Raw genomic sequence first — 15,419 nt, 5'->3', positions numbered from 1 at the left:
AAATCTTTGCGCGCTATCTGCGTGACATGCAAATGATGGCCAAGTGGGACAGGCCCTTTACTCATCCCATCTGCCCATCAAAGCTGTTATCGGGCAACTGAACCACCTTATCAACAACTAGAGAGTGGCCCTGAACAGCTATCTACATCATTGGACACCCTTCGACTATCTTTAATCGGACTTCACTGGACTTCATCTTGCGCTAAATGTTGTTCCATTCATCATGTATCTGTACACTGAGGATGGCTTGATTGTCATCAAGTATAGTCTTTCCGCTGACTGGTTAACACGCAACAAAAGCTTTCCACTGTACCTCGGTACACGTGACAATAAACTAGACTAAACTCTAACCACTACCCACCTATTACTTGCCAGACATTGCCCTGCCCCGACCTCGCTTTTCCAGCTTTCTACCCCGTCCTAAAAAAGGGTCCTGACCCGAAACATCGCCTCTCAATTTCCTCCCCAAATACCCCTGAGTTCTTCCAGCACTTTGGGCTTTGCCTAAGATTCCAGCTGGAGCCTATTCTTCTTTAAAGTTGCATTAATTCCACTGTCGTGATGGGAAAAACCCTTCTTTCAAATTTTGCCGAGGAGTTTTGGCCCGTTGGTTCCAATAAAAGTGAGAAGTTCAGCGATTAGCAGGTCTGTGATGGTCGGGTATCTCAGTGTATGAGACCCAAAGTGCTAGAGTAACTCTACGGGTCCGGCAGCATCTCTGGAGAAAAAGAATAGGTGACGTTTTGGGTCGGATGCTGCCTCACCCGCTGAGTTACTCAAGCGTTTTGTGTCGATCTTGGATATAAACCAGCATCTGCAGTTCCTTCCTAAATATCACAGTGTATCGTCTAATGGGACGGCAGACACGGAAAGATTATTGTTCTTCCACTGCTCCCAAACCACAAACGTTTGATGAAGATGGACGCACATCCACACTCAGTAGGACCTCTGCATTCAGCAGGTTACAGGGGATTTACTCCACTTAGTGCCAAAAACCTTGGCAGCCTTACTTTTCACCTGATCTGTTGCGTTCCAACATTGCTTGGGAATTTACCACAATAAATCCAGGGATCATAGCAATTTACTGCACGTTGTAAGTTAGTTTATACAAACTAAAACTTCAACACACTATATCAAAAAGAATGTGCATGAAAACCAGGCAGCTGGAACTGGAGATATTTTTGTCTTGCTTATGGCAGATAAAAGCTTTATGCTCTCTTGAAATATTTACTCCTGTGGCTAGTTTTTTATGTTGTGTTATTCTCCAGGGTGAATTAATGTTGGATGCTGCTTGAATGTTTTATAGGCTCCAATTAAAGTGTAAAGCCTGCTTTTAGCGTAATAGTAAAAAAAACTCTGGGCATCATTGTGATTTCAGGAAAAAATAGTCACTTCCTTCTCAATCTCTGCATTCAAAGTATTAGCTCATAAAGCGTTGGAGAAGAGCTCCAATTGCCGGCCCGCGGTCTACTTCTACCGCGGGCGCGGCGGGGGCTTGCCATCAGGAGCGGGGTACCTCACCGGGGACCCCTGGAGGGGAGGTTCGACCGTCCTGCAGTCTGCGGTGCTTCTGGCTGCGGCGCGAACCTTAAATCTCCGACCGCCGGCTGCGGCCTACACCAGCCTGAAGCCACCGTCTCCGGTGGGGAAGAGCCGATTCTGGACTTACCTGGACTTTTACCTTGTCTGCACATCTGGACGCCCGCAGCGACGGCTGCGGAGGGTTGAGGTCCCGACCACGGGGGAAAATGGAGGAGGACTGGCCAAATTTTGTGCCTTTTGTGGATGTTTGTGTTAAATTTTTAGCGTGTTTGTGTGTTCTTTATCATTGTACCGCTGCTGGCAAATTCATTTCACTTGTACTTTATGTGCAATGTGACGAATAAAACCATATTGTATTGTATTGTATTGTTACATGTATCACAAGGCAGGTTCTCTTTTGTGATGCCCTGCATCATGAAATGTAGGGATCTGTGCTTATGCTTCTCAACGCAGTGAAGTTTAAAACTTATTCATAAAGCAATGAGAGACCCCAGTGTGTGCTCCTCGCCTAACAGGAAACAATTTGCCAAACATGGGTAGCACAGTAGGTGCTGTCTGTTCAGAGTGTGTACGTTGTCCCTGTGACTGTGTGGATTTTCTCCGGGTGTTCCGGTTTCCTCCCACATCCCAAAGTCGTGCAGGTTTGTAGGTTAATTGTCTTCTATCAATTGTCCCTGGTGTGTAGGAGAGAACTAGTGTACAGGTGATCACTGGTCGGCACGGACTCGGTGGGCAGAAGGGCCTGCTTGCACGCTATATCTCTAAACTAAACTACCTCCCAATGTTTTGCAATCGCACACCATTCTGAAATGTTTCTTGGCTGGAGAAAGGGTAGAGAAAAAAAAGAGAGAAATATCCAGGCGAATGGGAAGGCAACTTTGTTTCCATCTTGTCTAATTTTGCTCATCTCTATCTCCCGTGTACATAAAGGTGTTTGTTTTATGTTTCTTTCAGGTTTTTCTCTCTGGAACTGTGGTACTGGCTCAAGTCGGAGTGAAATACCCTTTGTGTGACTGATGCTGGGATGTGAATTTATGTTTAGAGTTTCTTTTTAATTTGCTAGGCTCGGCCACACAACTCTGTTTCTGCATGAGTATCGTGTAGTCCAGGCAGGCTAGAGTTGGACAAACTACCATGGACTTTAAACTTGTGGGGGCCAAATAAAGATCATCTAAAAATTATGAAGCTGCTGGGAAATATACAACACACCCTTTAATCTTTCCCCAAGTGTCTTTCCTTTGTAGTTTAGAATTAATTTCAAGATCCTTCTTTATGTCTACAAAGCCCTTAACGGGCTTGCCCCTACCTACATCAAAAGTCTGCTTACCCACCACACCACCTCCAGGTCCCTCAGATCGGCCGACTTGGGGTTACTGAACATCCCGCGGTCTAGGAATAAGCTCAGGGGTGACTGCGATTTTGCGGTTGCAGCTCCTAGACTGTGGAACAGCATCCCTCTTCCCATCAGAACTGCCCCCTCCATCGACTCCTTTAAGTCGAGACTTAAAACTCATCTTAACTCTCAAACCTTTCTTGACGTCCTCTGAGTGAGGGCAATATGTATGTACTTATGTATGTACTTAATCTATGAACCAATGTTGTGTAACGTTAGTACCTCCACCAATGTAAAGCACTTTGGCCAACGAGAGTTGTTTTTTCAATGTGCTATAGAAATAAAAGTGACTTGACTTGACTTTAGAGATTTTTTTTGTTTAGAGAGACAGCATGAAAATAGGTCCACTGAGTCCATACAGACCATCGATCACCTGTTCACACCAGTTCTATGTCATCGCTCTTTCTTATCCACTACTGACATATTCTGGACAATTTACAGAGGCCGATTAACTTACAAACCTGCAGTCTTTGGGATATGAGTAAACCAGAGAACCTGGAGAAAACCCACACTGTCGCAGGGAGAACATGCAAACTCAAACAAGGTCAAGATTGAACCTGGCTCTCTGGCGCTGTGAAGCAGCAACTCTACCACTGTGCCACCTCAGGGAACAATTATTCTTACAAAATAATGAACTAGCATTCAATTCCAGTCTGGGATATTCAGTGCAGAAATATCTGATGTAGGAATTAAAATGTTCAGGTCTTTTTCGTTTAATTTTATTGCTTCCATTTCGTTGTTCTGAGTATCGGTTGAGTTGCGTTGCCTTTCTTCTGCGTTTTTCCAGCTTTCAAATATCATTAAACAAGTTTAAATCGTGGTAAAAAATATATCATTGATCTTCATATTGAGTTTTGAGTCAGCATTCTCTGAGAATATCTACAGCCAGCTGCAACAGTCCCCAGCCCAGCTTTTCAATGGAACTTGACGCCCAGATTAAATGTTTGCAAGTCATTATTTCCACCTGTGTGGAAGAATAGTTTTTCGGACATGACCTTTCTGCTGGTAAACATGCCACTTCAACATTTTGAACTAAAACTGGAGACAGTTACAAAACATAGATGGGAGAGTTTCTGCTCTTATTATCTCTCCCATTATCTTTCATAATGAAAGATGTGTAATTTTATAACAAGAATTGATTAGAGAAAGCTGGAGTATATTTTTCCTCTTCACCAAAATGTGTTCTTTTCCTCCAAGTCTTTAGAAACAAAGTGCACAACGTAACTTAAAAGGTGTTCAAAATTTGAAACCCTTGAAGGGTTTCGGCCCGAAACGTCGCCTATTTCCTTCGCTCCATAGATGCTGCTACACCCGCTGAGTTTCCCCAGCAATTTTGTGTAACTTAAAAGGTGTTGTTTTTGCTTTTGGAAGAGGTTATTAAATTGTATAATGAAATGCCAAGGAAATAATGGGAACAGAGTGAGGAGAGCGGAATGAAAAGTTTGCAGCAGGGACAAGTATATTTCTCAGGCATTAGTGCAGATTTATGGTTTCCCAGGTTTTATGAAATTCATTTTTTCCTCCTGACTTTATCGATCTGAGAAATAATCATGTGACTGCAGTCACATGGATCGTTTGGTGTTAATCAAACTGAATAATTTGATGTTAAGCACCATGCGGCCACATGAAACCCTTTCACTTTCCATAAATGTCACTGTTCCTGTGCATCATCTGAAGTTATTCTTGATGATAGTGCTAATTGAATTTCCCTTCACTCATATCAATGCACATGGAAAATATTAACCTATCAAAAACCATGCTCAGAAAGACTACAAACACTGAATAGTTCCCACTTCCGCAGATCTCAAACTAAAAAACCTTTGGTCACTGGACAGTTCCTGGGAATGAATAGAACATAGAACAGTGCAGCACAGGAACTGTTCCTTTGGCCCACGATGCCTGTGCAGAACATAGAAACATAGAAAATAGGTGCCAGAGTAGGCCATTCGGCCCTTCGAGCCTGCACCGACATTCAATATGATCATGGCTGATCATCCAACTCAGTATCCTGTACCTGCCTTCTCTCCATGCCCCCTGATCCCTTTAGCCTCAAGGGCCACATCTAATTCCCTCTTAAATATAGCCAATGAACTGGCCTCAACTACCTTCTGTGGCAGAGAATTCCAGAGATTCACCACTCTCTGTGTGAAAAATGTTTTTCTCATCTCAGTCCCAAAAGACTTCCCTCTTATCCTTAAACTGTGAGCCCATGCTCTGGACTTCCCCAACATCGGGAACAATCTTCCTGCATCTAGCCTGTCCAACCCATTAAGAATTTTGTAAGTTTCTATAAGATCCCCCCTCAATCCTCTAAATTCTAGCAAGTATGAAAGTCCTGCCATCCCAGGAATCAGTCTGGTGAACCTTCTCTGTACTCCCTCATGATACCAAGAGAAGCTAATCTCCTCTGCCTGCAGGTGATCCTCATCCCTCCGTTACTTGGACATCTGTGAACATCCAAAAGCCTCTTGAATGCCACTATTGCATCTGCCTCAATCACCACCCCGAGCAGTGTGTTCAAGGCATGCACCAGTCTATGTGTGCAGAATAAACTTGCTCTACAAAACTCTCTTTAGATTTTGCTCCTCTCACCAATATGCCTATAGTCTTTGATATTTCTGCCCTGGTGAAAAATGTTCTGACTCTCTACCCTATCTATGCTTTCCATGATTTTATATAGTTCTATCAGATCTCTCCCTGGCCTTCAATGCTCCAGGGAAAACAATCAAAATTTGTCCAAATTGGATTAATGGTTTTTCTTTTGAATTTTCAAGAAAAGCACCATTATTAACACGTAGAGGTATGTAAGTTTATCCAGTTGCTGACCGATCCAGGTTGTGTTTTCTTTATTCAGCCTGTAACCTTCCAGAGGCTAGATGTTTACAGTAACAGCTCTTTCATATGTTTGGACTGTTTCACTATTCTACCAAAACAGTGAGGGATCGATTAAACCTAAAAATTCAAATCTTCATGTCTCCTCGACTACCCACTCATTCTTTCTGCTGTTTATCGTAATTGAACTGAGATTTGTTTTATAGCGCTATGTCCTATTGCAAGTATTCTATGTTATTTCAATCCTTCGAGCTTTAATCTGTTCATTTCCCCTTGCTTTGCCTTGCAAGCTTTGGATTCAAGTCCCACCTAACCATTTTGGCCTCTGCATATTTTCTTTCCGCCAGCCAGATGTCTAACGATTCACATGTTCACTTTGCGGTCATAAGGCTGGCCAACTTTTGATAGCTTGTTGTGTCTCAAACCCGAGAGAGTTTATATAGAAGCAGGTGCTATCCGCCAATACCCTCTCCATTGCACATACCTACCGTATTATACCCAACAAGGTAAAGTGTAAAATGTAGGCAGCCATAGACTTTAGAGATACAGACCCTTTGGCCCACTGAGTCTGTGCCGACCAGCGATTATCCCGTACAGCAGCACTATCCTATACAGGGACAATTTACAAGCTTTTTTTTTACCAAAGCCAATTAACCTACAAACCTGTATATCTTTGGAGTGTGGGAGGAAACCGGACCACCCGGAGAAAACCCACGCGGTCACAGGGAGAACGTACAAACTCTGTGCAGACAGTACCCGTGGAGTGGATCGAACCCGGGTTTCTGGCGCTGCAATTATGCAGCAGCTCGACCACTGTGCCACCGTGCCTTGCCTGATCTTCAAGTTCATTGCATTATTTTGAACGTAAAGAACTTTGATCTTTGTTGCTCAATCTCCATCACACTGGACAGTGGTTTCTCTTTGATCTGTGCCTTAATTGAAATTGAATGCACGTTTGCTTTTTGCTTTGAAGGTCTTTTATTGGTGCTATCAATTTGACAATCCAAAAAAGCTGACAATCAGCAGGAGGTGAAAATAACAGGATTTCACCCCGACAAAATGCTGTTTTTCCTCTAACCGTCAGGAAGATGAGTTGCAATTCCACCAAGTGCTACTGTAATTCTTTCACAATTATTTTTTTCGAGGCTGTGAAACGCTCTTTTACACCGCATATGATGATTTTGCTTCTGTTAAACATTTTGCACAGCTTGTCAAATCGTATTCTAATTATTGAAACTACTTTCCTTAGAAAATTTGACTGAAGCAAATATTTAAATTGTCCACACTTCCATCACCCAAAAGCAGACCAATTAGCAGTGCCTTCAGCTGTATTGAAATCAGACATAAAAGAGGATAATGTACAATTAACCACATTGTTTTCCCATTGATTGCCCTGAAGTTGTTTCTTTTCTATTGCTATGGATAATCATGCTGAACAACTAACAAAACTCAGAGATCAAAATAGACCACTTGACTTTTCAGTGCTGCTCCCGTCCATCCAATCTATCTCGAGTGACCATGTACTGAATGTCTGTTTCAGGCATAAGATTGCAATGTCTTCTGGTTACTGCCAGGTAAAAATCTATTTCAAGAGTCAGAATGCAAGACATATTATCATGTGGAAAATAAACCATGTGCTGTTTCCGTTAATATGAAGCTAGTGACCTGAGATGAATATCAATTTAGTTTAGAGATACCTTGAGTATAGAAGCTGGGATGTAATGTTAAAATTGTACAAGGCATTGGTGAGACCAAATCTGGAGTATGGTGTACAATTTTGGTCGCCCAATTATAAGGAGGATGTCAACAAAATAGAGAGAGTACAGAGGAGATTTACTAGAATGTTGCCTGGGTTTCAACAACTAAGTTACAGAGATAGGTTGAATAAGTTAGGTCTTTATTCTCTGGAGCGTAGAAGGTTAAGGGGGGACTTGATAGAGGTCTTTAAAATGATGAGAGGGATAGACAGAGTTGATGTGATCAAGCTTTTCCCTTTGAGAATAGGGAAGATTCAAACAAGAGGACATGACTTCAGAATTAAGGGACAGAAGTTTAGGGGTAACATGAGGGGGAACTTCTTTACTCAGAGAGTGGTAGCGGTGTGGAATGAGCTTCCAGTGGAAGTGGTGGCGGCAGGTTCGTTGGTATCATTTAAAAATAAATTGGATAGGCATATGGATGAGAAGGGAATGGAGGGTTATGGTATGAGTGCAGGCAGGTGGGACTAAGGGAAAAAAGTTGTTCGGCACGGACTTGTAGGGCCGAGATGGCCTGTTTCCGTGCTGTAATTGTTATATGGTTATATGGTTATATACCGCATGGAAACAGGCCCTTCGGCCGTCCACGTCTCCGCAAACCAGCGATCACCCCGTACACAAGCGCTATCCTACGCACCAGGGACAATTTGCAATCTTTTGCCGAAACCAATTAACCTACAAACCTGTATGTCTTTGGAATGTGTTAGGAAATGCAACATTTCACACAGAGAGCGGTGAATCTCTGGAATTCTCTGCCACAGAAGGTAGTTGAGGCCAGTTCATTGGCTATATTTAAGATGGAGTTAGATGTGGCCATTGGGGCTAAAGGGATCAGGGGGTATGGAGAGAAGGCAGGTACAGGATACTGAGTTGGATGATCAGCCATGATCATATTGAATGGCGGTACAGGCTCGAAGGGCCGAATGGCCTACTCCTGCACCTATTTTCTATGTTTCTATTTGAGAAGTAACTGCAGCCATTGCAAATCTGAAACAAAAACAAAATTAGTGGAGACATTCAGTCTGATGATAGGACCCGACCTGAAACGCCGTCTGTCTGTTCTTCTCATAAGTTGCCTGACCCGCTGAGTTTCATCAGCACTTTGTTTTTTGCTCAAGATTTCAGCATCTTGGTCAAAACGCTCAGCAGTCAAGGCAGCATTTGTGGGACTAGAAGTTGGTTAATGTTTCATGTCCAGGAGCCTTCATCAGAACCGAGAAAGAGAAAACTAATTAGCTTCAGAGGCAGAGAAGGTGGGAAAAGAAGAATTGGGTGGGGGGGGGGGGGGGGGGGGGGGGGGGGGGGGGGGGGGAAGGGAATATTTGTGATAGGATGAGTGTCTGTCCTAATGTGGCAGCTACCAACATATGACAAGGTTTCTTATTCTGCATAATGTGCTGCGATCAAGTGAGACTGTGGGATGTGACTGACAGGTCAGGCTGTACAAAAGCTAAAGAAAATAAGGGTTAACAGCCAAAGATGGCAGACTGACAGAACTAATAATGCCGAAAGAGGTGGGAAAGATGCGTCTTGTAGTGGAATCTTGACACTTGATTTTTGTCCCAAAGACTTAACATACCTCTTATTCCACACATGCAAACTCACACTATTATGCCCCTGCCCCATTTAGGCGACTACAGGCGACTAGGCTGTCGCCACATGGTCGCTGGGGTGTCGCCTGTATGGTCGTGAGTAGCCTCAGTCGCCCAAAGGATCGTAGTGTTTTTCTGGTCACGCTGGATTTTGAAATGTTCAAAACTTTTCGGCGACAGTCGGCTTGTCGTAGGTTGTCACCGATGCTGACTTCGGTGAATTCCATTGGCGACTACTTACATCAACTGGCGACAGGTGCTGGCGACTGAAACGTCTTCAGTTGTCGCCGACAGGATCGTAGCTTGTCGCGGGTGGACGTAGGTTGTTGTAGGTGTGTTCGTTAGGTGGACGCCCGAATGGGTCGCCGGTTGTCAGTAGCTTGCCGGAGCTGGACATCGACTAGGTGATAGGTTGTTGTAGACATTGTCGTAGGGGGGTCCAGTCGCTGGTTTTTCGGTGACCTGCTACGACTATGACAGTCGCTGGCAGTCGCCGAAAAAATCGCGTAAGTGGGACAGGCCTATAACTTCCCTTTTTGATTGGAGAAAAATTATAAGCAGAATGAAAACTCACTGTTAGCCTGTTTTCCAATGGACTTTTTGCCTTCAATCACTTTGCCGAGAGGACTTTTTCCTTGGAGGCCCCACTGTTTCTTGTGAGAATAGGTTTGGAGGCACAAGTGGACTACAATCTACAACAGACTGGTGCCAAAATTCTGCAAACGTGTAGGATTTACCCATGAATCTGGGTGGTGATTCGCACAGGGAGCCTCGGCAATCAATGTGTGGTGCCCAGGGGAATGTGATCAGTTGTCGCGTCCCAAGGTTGCATCAGCTATCTCAGCACAGTGGGGATTGAAGTAACTTTTGCCCACTGAACTCTTGCATAAGATAGACACAAAATGCTGGAGTAACTCAGCAGGACAGGCAGCATCTCTCTCTCCAGTTAGAAGGAATGGGTGACGTCTCGGATCATTGTTAGCTCGGAGAAAGGTGACAACAAAGCGAAAAGATAAAATGTAGTCAGGGGGACAGTCAGACTGGTCAGAGAACTCTGGCATAAACTATTTTCAAATTTCATTTGAATGGTTTGCCAAACTTGTTTCTACTCTGATCCTTTTCCGATAACTCCATGTCTCTTCACAAAAGTGTTGATGAAAGCATTTACACTATTTCGAATGCAGTAAATAATTCATAAGTCAGTACATCATCTAAATTGTTCACTGTGGTCTTGAAATATTAAAGCATCTTTTTGCCGTGGCTTTGAATAAAGTTCACAAACTATTGGCACCTCAAATTGATTTTGATGCATTCCAGCAGAACCTATTAGATGATAAGCAACACATAGAAACATAGAAAAATAGGTGCAGGAGTAGGCCATTCGGCCCTTCGAGCCCGCACCCGCCATTCAATATGATCATGGCTGATCATCTAAAATCAGTACCCCATTCCTGCTTTTTCCCAATGTCCCTTGATTCCTTTAGCCCCACAAGCTAAATCTAACTCTCTTGAAAACATCCAGTGAATTGGCCTCCACTGCCTTCTGTGGCAGAGAATTCCACAGATTTACAACTCTCTGGGTGAAGAAGTTTTTCCTCATCTCAGTCCTAAATGTCCTACCTCTTATCCTTAAACTGTAATCCCTGGTTCTGGACTCCCCCAACATCGAGAACATTTTTCCTGCATCTAGCCTGTCCAATCCTTTAAGAATGTTATATGTTTCTTGCTCCTAAACTCAAATGCTCGTGCAATGAAGGCCAACATGCCATTAGCTTTCTGCCAGCTGTACCTGCATGCTTACTTTAGTACAAAGTGCTGGAGGCAGCATCTGTGGAGGGAATGGACAGGAGATGTTTCAGGACAGGACCTTTCTAGACCAGTTCCAACCCAAAACGCCACCTGTTCACTTTGTCCACAGATGTTGCCTGACACTCTGAGCTCCTCCAACACTTTGTGTTTTGCTCAAGATTCCAGCATCTGTAGTTGCTTGTATCTTTATTAGACGATAACAGCGGTTGTGGATCAAATGAATGTGAGTCCAGTTTTAATCGTCTTGCTCAGATTATAGAAAACAGCAGCCGATAATATCGCTCTGTGTCGGGTTATGGGGAGAAGGCAGGAGAATGGGGTTGAGAGGGAAAGATGGGTCAGGCCATGATTGAATGACGGAGTAGACTTGATGGGCCGAATGGCCTAATTCTGCTCCTATCACTTATGAACTCTGTACCTGGTGGGAATAGGATTTGTTGAGGTTAAACTTGTGGCAGAGCACAACGGACTAGCTTTGTGCGTACAGCCAATAGTCACGCACTAACTGACACCAATAGTCATGGTCTGATGGCATCACTCAGACCTTAGTGTTATTTTAACTCTGATCCAGATAGCTTGTTCCCACTGACGGCTGTGTGTGGAGAAACTGGCGTGCGGTGCCTCCGGAGCTCCGAAGAAGGTCAGCTAAATAATAGTTTACTTGTGATGTAGAGGCAGGAGTGAGGATTGCATTATCGTGGCTGGGCCCCGAGGTTAACACGATGCATGGACCCACACCAAGTCAACATCTGGCTGCGGCAAGGCAAGGCAAGGCAATGCAAGGCAAGGCAAGGCAAGGCAAGGCAATGCAAGGCAAGGCAAGGCAAGGCAAGGCAATGCAAGGCAAGGCAAGGCAAGGCAAGGCAATGCAAGGCAAGGCAAGGCAAGGCAAGGCAATGCAAGGCAAGGCAAGGCAAGGCAAGGCAAGGCAAGGCAAGGCAATCAACACTTTTCATCCCAGCTGTCACCTGCGTTTACATTCTCCATATTAAATACCAATACACATTGTCTCACAGACTTGTGGAGTTACATCGATGTGCTTCTCATCTGTCTGGTTACATAAAGTTTTAATCTCATTTGACAATATTTCCTCACATATGAATATCCCTCAGGTGTCAACCTCAATTCTCAGACATTCTACTTCGAGTATCTCTGTCAAGGTTATGAAGTCTTAGGGGAACAAGCTGCTCACAGCTGCCTGACTGGAGTGATTATCATTGGCTGCTTTTCTTCTTTATATTCTATTTAATTAATGATCCAATTTAGATCTTTATTTTTAATCCATTAAGTGTTTAGCTTTAAATCTCTTGTGTTTTATCCTAACAAGTGCATTTTGAAAGTCAAATAAGGCAGTTGAACTTGTTCTGCCTTTTTTGATCTTTTCTGGACATGGTTCTTCTTGGGGTAGATTGGTCAATGGGAAGGTCAATGTTGAAGGGTTCAGTGTGCCTTCTCTTTTGAGTGAAGCTAGCCTTCCCTGTTTGACATCACGTTGTCTGGTTTATCCTCATTCACAAAACATGAACCAGCTTAATGCTGTGTGGGGGAACCAGGCCATTTGGCTTCAGAACTGCTGGAAAAATAATTTTCATTGGCATATCTTAATTAAAACATTGTGTACGTGAGTCCCATGGTTCAGAATCTTTAGCCTTTGTATACATGTTAACCACAGGCTAAAAGCAAAGCCGCATAGTAAGGCACGGTTCAGGTGACAATGCCTATGGAGGACCACAGCTCCGTTGTCACGGGACGGTGTGCGGTGAACTGTTCTGATCTGGTGACGTGGAAGGGCAGAGGGCATCTGGGTTCAATGAATTTCATGCTGTAATTCAATCCCCTAGTCTACGAAAATTGTACTCTGTGCAACTGAATTTCAAGGCTGAGGTCTCTACTCTTGGTGAGTGCTACCCATTTGAAATCGTCACCTTATTCAGAAGTTGATTGCAAGCCGTTCTTTAAATTTGCAGAAACAAGGCACTGCAGATGCTGGTTTACAAGAAAACACACAAAGTGTGTTATGAGCAAAAACTTGCACTGTCACAGGAAGAACACACACAAAGTCGACACAGATAGTACCCATGGTCAAGAATCGAACCCGGGTCTCTGGTGGTGAAAAGGAGCAACTTTATCACTGCGCCACCGTGCCACCCGACTGTTTCTCCTTCCAAGGAAGTTTTGCAAACAGTAAGCTGCTTCCATCACAGGGTCTGAATGACGACAGATAGACTGAGATTTAATTAGATCAGAATTTGAATTACATTCTGTTTGGGACCTTAATTTTGTGAGGCAAGAATTTGCTCTGGGAAATCCTGTCCTCTGTGCAGTTAGATACTGGAATGAAGAAATTCCCCACCCTCACTGCCTTCTCAACCACTTTTCTTACTGGTGATTCAGCTTTCCAAAGTTGACCATTTTCCCGTTGTTTGGGTTTGCTTCAAATAATTAACGCTTTGAATAGAAGCATTTTCTGAAGTGAAGGCTGCTCCACCAATCCCAAATTCTATTGTAAAAGGACACATAAACGGACACATAATGCTGGAGTAGCTCAGCGGGTCAGGCAGCATCCCTGGAGAAAAGGAATAGGTGACGTTTTGGGTCAAGCCCTTCGACCCGAAATGTCACCTATTCCTTTTTTCCAGAGGCTGTTACTCCAGCCTTTTGCGTCTGTGTTCGGTTCACTCCGGCATCTGTAGTTCCTCCCTGCACATTCAAATGCTATCTGTCTGCTGTGAAAAATCGTTCTGCTACCATTTTCTGCCGAGGTTCTCGGGGGCGAGCCAGAGTGTGTTTGTTGCTCTCAGTACACTTTGTTCACGACTAAAGGCAGCTACTCTTTTTTCATAGAGACGAGATGGTGAAGTTCATGTGCGAGCAGCAGTCTGTGTTGACATCAAACATATTTTGGAAAATCTACTCACTGCAGTTTCCATTGCAGTTGTGATCCCTTGTATCAAATTATCCTGATAGAATCAATTTGCAATCCAAACGAAAATGGTAATCATAGCAAAATTAGTTCATATTTTACGTTTACCAGTGTATTTGTTGGAACTGTCCACGCATTTTTCACTTCTCTTTCCAATAGTGTGGTCAATCTAATAGATAATAAGTTTATACTGTGGGAAGAGTATATCTTTTCAATTTAGCCCCTGCATTTTACTTATGATTATTCACTCTCTTAAAATCAGGTTTGGAAGAAAAGGCAATGCAGATTTACATGTTAGACTTTGTTAAAAATGACCTTGGATATGCAAAACAAAATATCACTGTGACTTGTCACATGTAACAATAAAGTATGATCCTGCATTCACTGTACAAGGCCAAGGGTCCACTCCATCAGCAACTAGTCGACCATTTGGGACGACAGATGGCACAATGGGCTAAGTGTTCGGCTGGCAACCGGAAGGTAGCCGGTTCGAATCCCGCTTGGAGTGCATACTGTCGTTGTGTCCTTGGGCAAGACACTTCACCCACCTTTGCCTGTGTGTGAATGTGTGTGAATGTGTGTGAGTGATTGGTGGCGGTCGGAGGGGCCGTAGGCGCAGATTGGCAGCCACGCTTCCGTCAGTCTGCCCCAGGGCAGCTGTGGCTACAGAAGTAGCTTACCACCACCGAGTGTGACTGAGGAGTGAATGAATAATGCGATGTAAAGCGCCTTGAGTATTAGAAAGGCGCTATATAAATCCCATCCATTATTATTATTTGGTTGAAGTATGGGAGTAACTCGGTGGGTCAGGCAGCACCTGTGGAGGGAATGTAGCATCATTGTTTCGGGTCGGGATCCTTCTTCAGATTGGGTTCGATAAATGAAGAAGCACTAGTTTAGTTTAGTTTAGAGAAACAGCGTGGAAAGAGGCCCTTCGGCCTGCCTAGTCCGCACAGACCACCGATCCCTGCACATTAACACCATCCTACACACATTAGGGACAATTTTACATTTATACCAAGCCTATGAACCTCCAAACCTGCACGTCTTTGGAGGTGTTAAAGGTGTGTTTTCAGTTACTTGCCCAGATCAACCAACCAACGTCTTTCGCCAGTACTCTCTGAAGTACAGTACGTGCCCAGTGTTCAAACCACCCTAGAATTTATTGTCCTTGATTCCAACACAGACTATGATGAGTCTAAGCGAATATCGATGTTGATGATCAGTTATTAACACTGTGGATGACAGATGGGTTCCAAAGTTTGTGTCCTTATTGTAGCTGTCAGATTCTTTCTGTAGAACAGGTATGGATGACCGTACTAAAGCTGTGCACTGTTGACTTATGCACTCGCCATGTGGCTCCACTCCAAGTCCATTAATCAGTTACTGCAGTTTTTGTTGATTTATTGTAATCAATTTAGTGGGCCAGCTTTTCTGTGGCAGGATGATGTATGGAGTGTCAGGCCAGAGCCGTTGTCTGCATGAAGATGAGGACGGCACGGACTATTTTGCATCTGTAAGATTTGCCATTTTAGACTAACTCATTAGAATATCTTTTCTGGACACAGGGA

At 43.8% G+C, this 15,419-nt stretch overlaps 1 protein-coding gene across 3 annotated transcripts in view; it reads left to right on the top strand.

The window, feature by feature from the left end:
* Window positions 1-15,419, top strand: part of znf385c (zinc finger protein 385C) — a 399,843-nt gene that overhangs the window by 75,359 nt on the left and 309,065 nt on the right. The gene's annotated exons all lie outside the window — the stretch shown is intronic.

This window comes from Amblyraja radiata, chromosome 16 (assembly GCF_010909765.2).
Source record: "Amblyraja radiata isolate CabotCenter1 chromosome 16, sAmbRad1.1.pri, whole genome shotgun sequence".
Taxonomy (NCBI): Eukaryota; Metazoa; Chordata; class Chondrichthyes; order Rajiformes; family Rajidae; genus Amblyraja; species Amblyraja radiata.
The sequence above is the reverse complement of the archived record's forward strand: the minus strand, read 5'-3'. Positions and strand labels throughout refer to the sequence as shown.